Raw genomic sequence first — 4,212 nt, 5'->3', positions numbered from 1 at the left:
CGTCCCCCCGGTTCACCACCCCTCGTTCAGCAGCGAGAGAAGAGGCGGCTCCTGAGCTCGTGCAGGGACCGCGCGAGCCCTCCGAAACGCAGAGGCTCCCACGTTCCATTACCTGGGAGCACATTGCAGGTAGCTGCTATTGCCAAGGAAACCAACCGACCTTATTAGCAGTTTGCACGTATTGATGCTTATGAGGAAGGGAGAAAAACAACTAACCTAACCTCACCTCTCCAGTGTAATGTTTCTAGCTGAGCAACAGATTTAATCTCTTCCCAACCTCTTCGGTACGCAGACGTTGTCCTGGAAACATCACAGTGATCCCACTCTTCTTTCGCTGCAGGGGCAGCTGGTTTTTATCCGCCTGGGGGCCATATTCCACCAGCAGACTATACACAGCAAAAGGAGCTTTATTAAATGACTTTAGCATTAAATTCTGAAGGACAAAACAGGAAACCAGATCGGTCACTCGCAGTCCTCCCACAACCGCCAGCGCTGAGTCTCACCACTTCGCACAAGTGGGCCCCATCTTCAAGAAATCTTCTCAAATGCTCAACGGCCATAAGCAAAAGAGCTGATGACCCTGCGATACCAGAACCTGCTGGGATCTGGAGATTCAACCTTTCTTTTCCATGCCTTGGGGAACAGAGGTCTTCTAAGATCATGAAGCGGAGTTAAAGGCTCGATGAGGATCGCTCCCCTCCCTTGCAGCACCCCATAGTCAGCGACTGCACACTTTCGAGACATGGGTTTGCACACAGCCAGGCAGCACATCATGACTGCTACTTATTGCATGAAGCTAGCCCCAAAAAAAAAAGAAATACAGCAGATTTGGGTCCTACCGTGTATGACCACACGTGGTCAAGCACAGCTTGTCCAGGAGGAAAGCAAAGAGAGGAGCAAACACCGTCTCCCTGCACTGACTACAGCCATGCTGTCCGCTTTGAGCCCAGTACAATAGCCTGGGCAATGCCATACCGAGCTACAAACCCATAAACTTTATCATAAATGCAAATATCTGCAGCTGGTGACTGCTGGCAGGCAGGAAGGCTCATAGCCAGGAGATGGGGACCAGTGCAGGGCTGGCTGCAAGGCTGCCCACTTATTTCACCCCACTGCAATCCACGCTCTGCTTGCGCCAGTAAAGCTCCCCCAAATCCACACAGGTACAAACCCTTCCCCACCAACACCAAGCCCTGGGGGGCAGGAATCGAGGCCCCTCTCCCTGATGCATACAGCCCAACGCATCCTTTGCTCTCACATTCTCGCTCATTTTACTTACACCCACCTTCAGGACAAATAATCTTTTTTTTTCTTCCTCATCTTTCCTCTTCTTTAATTCAGAGGAAAAACTCCATACCAGGTACACAGGAGGGTGTTCCGGGCAGGGCAGGCAAATGGTTTTGCCTGCACTCGCTGAAGGACTGGGGTTTCGCTGGTGCAGCCTCCTCTCCGCCTTAGCAAAACCCAACGTGCGTTGTATTTATTTTCGTTTCCTTCTAAGCTTTAAGAAAGAAAAACACATTTGCAGGGCTGCAGCGCATGGAGGATTTCCCATGTGCTGCCCGGGAACACACAGCACTGCAGGGGAGAACTGAAATAGTAATTAAACTGGAGGGGGTGGTGTGTACAGGCTGGTTTTTTTCCCCGTATATCTTTATTTTGCAGCCTCAGGGTTGTAAAGAAGCAGGTTCGTAGGAAACGGCTGTTTACGGGGAACGGGTGAATGAAAAATAATCACAACTGCTGCAAAAGAAGGTGGGTTTTCAATGTGAAAAACATGTTTTTCAAACAAGAAAAAGCTGACCTAGTTGAAAACCCAGAGAGCAGCATGTTGGCCGAGTTCTACCATCATTACAAACTTATTTATTGGAAAATGAAGCGCTTGGGGAGTGTGAAGAGTGCTGCCACAGGGACCAGGAAGGATTTCTACGCTAGCGAGTGCCTTCCCGAGCAGACGCTGCCGTTCCTGGGCACAGATGCAACCAAAACCTTGAAGGCAGGAGCGCGCCCAGCTGCCCCGAACGGAGCTACGTCAAAATCTCAATGGAAATCCCCACATCCGAAATTTAGGAATGCTAGGCTGCCATTTTCCTGGTCCAGAGGAGAGCCGCCGGCCCTACATGCGCCCCAGGACCTCTCCATCCAAAATCATGAGTTGGGCCACATACAAAATCAGGCCTTTTCCACCTAAAACATAACTCAACAGCTGGGGAGCGCTTGTGAAGACTGTGAGCCAGGCCATAACAAAACCTACGTGAATACCCTGGTTACTGCGAGGAAAATAAACTCTTGTGAGAGTGCTTCAGCTGCAGCTGGTTGAATAGAGAAGGAAGAAGTAGGAGTGAAGGAGGATGCTTGCAGGATGTGGTTTTCCCAGGAAAAGGTGACTCTGATGGAGTTGCAAAAGAGAGGAGGACACAAAAGGGAGAGAAGATTGAGACCTAAGCAAATCTCACCCACAATATCTGGGATTAAGAAAATCATCCGCATAAAAAGCCAGAAGGGGGTTAGGCTAAAGCTTTCAGCTGCTCCCATGCTACCTGAAGCCTGGTATTCGTCCCCTTACTAATAGAAGAAAAAGTCCTAGCTGGGGGAATCTTTTGTGTTATTTATTGGCAGCTCATGCTGGTGTGTCTAATGCTGGTCCTGGAGATAGCAAATAGTCTGCTCAAGCTCAGTTGGTAGGGGAAAACGTATAGCAGCATCTGGAAAAGTAACTAGGTACGATCCCTCAAGGACTGCCTGTTTTACATACAAAACACGGAGTGAGCACAGCTGGAAACCAGAGGGGCTTTAGCTCTTGCTGATCAAGGAGCTCCGAACCAAAATGACATTGCAGTTCAGGTATGTGCAATTCCTGTTGGAATCATTTTCCTCGATGGAGTGATAAGGCTGATGCCAAAATACTTTAGGGCCCAGGAAAGAAGTGCCAGATGGCAAGTACCGAGCGCTGGGAAGGACCAGCCTCCTGTGAGCCGGGATGGATGGATGGGTCAGGCCACTCTCCCCTTCCAGCCCATCGATTACCTCCCACATTTCAGGGAGCAAATATTCCACCCAATTGTGAAATTTCCCTTTTACTAAAACCACAATAATAAACAAAACATCTGATGTATCCTATTGTTTTGATGCTTATGGCAGTGCTACAGGTCTTGGCCAGGATCAAGGCTGTCTTGCAGCAGATGCTGTAGAAACATGACAGCTCCTGCCCATGACCACGGGCAGCGCAGCATCCTTCCACCACGCGCTCAAAGCTGATGACCAGCAAAAGCGACTCCCAACTCACTTCTTTAAATAAGGTGGATTTCAAGACCAGTTTTCCTAAACCGTCAGGATTAATAGTGGCTTTGGAAACGGATTTTGCTATGCAGTCTGCGTGCCCCGCAGCAGCGAGAGCGACGAGAGAAAGCCTGCAAGGCTCGCTTAGCAGCTCTCGGCCTCCCAGTATTAAGGTGGCAGATCAGCCTTCGGAGGTCACAGCTAAATTGAGTAGATTTCATTGATTGCGCCATTAATTGCCTGCCCAGCGGAAAGCTGCTGCGTGATGGACGACCAGTTAATTTACAACAGATCACTCGTAGGAAGCTTTATTACAGAGAAAGGCAGTAGCGATTGGCCAGGCGGTAGCAACTCCTGCTCTTCTGCTACCTTGTGAGATGGTCGAGCTTATAACCAAAGTTACTGACCTCCTTTTTCGGATGTTGCAATAACCAATGTCTCCAAGCAACATGGAAAAAGAATGGCAAAAAAGAACTGTACATCCAAAAGATGCGATTTATATTGAGACGAAGGCTTGCTGGGAATAAAATATGGATGTTAGCTTATTTCTTTGCGCAGCCATAATCACTAAGCTGGTGGGGAAGAAAGTACTCGATCTACTTTGCTTGTGCATTACCATTAACAAATGTTAGCACAGAATTTGTTCAGAAGGACAAACTGCAGGAGCTTTGCTAACTGGGAAGGACAGGAGGGACTCGGGATGCCAAGCGGGTGGTGCAGGACAGGTATTTAGGAACACAGTGCCAACTTTTTGCATGAAAACTGCATAAGCCCATGGCTCAATTACCTCTGATCGATGGGGAATTGGAGATGCTTTGTTTACAGTCCCTTCTGGCAGTTTTCTGCTTGCATTTTCTATCTTCTAAATATGCAGAAGACAGCTGGGTTTTACCTTTGGCTTAGTTTATGGTTTTACATAAAATTGAAGACCTG

The sequence above is a fragment of the Phaethon lepturus genome, unplaced genomic scaffold, assembly GCF_000687285.1.
Source record: "Phaethon lepturus isolate BGI_N335 unplaced genomic scaffold, ASM68728v1 scaffold10384, whole genome shotgun sequence".
Lineage (NCBI taxonomy): Eukaryota > Metazoa > Chordata > Aves > Phaethontiformes > Phaethontidae > Phaethon > Phaethon lepturus.
Note: the sequence above shows the minus strand (reverse complement) of the source record.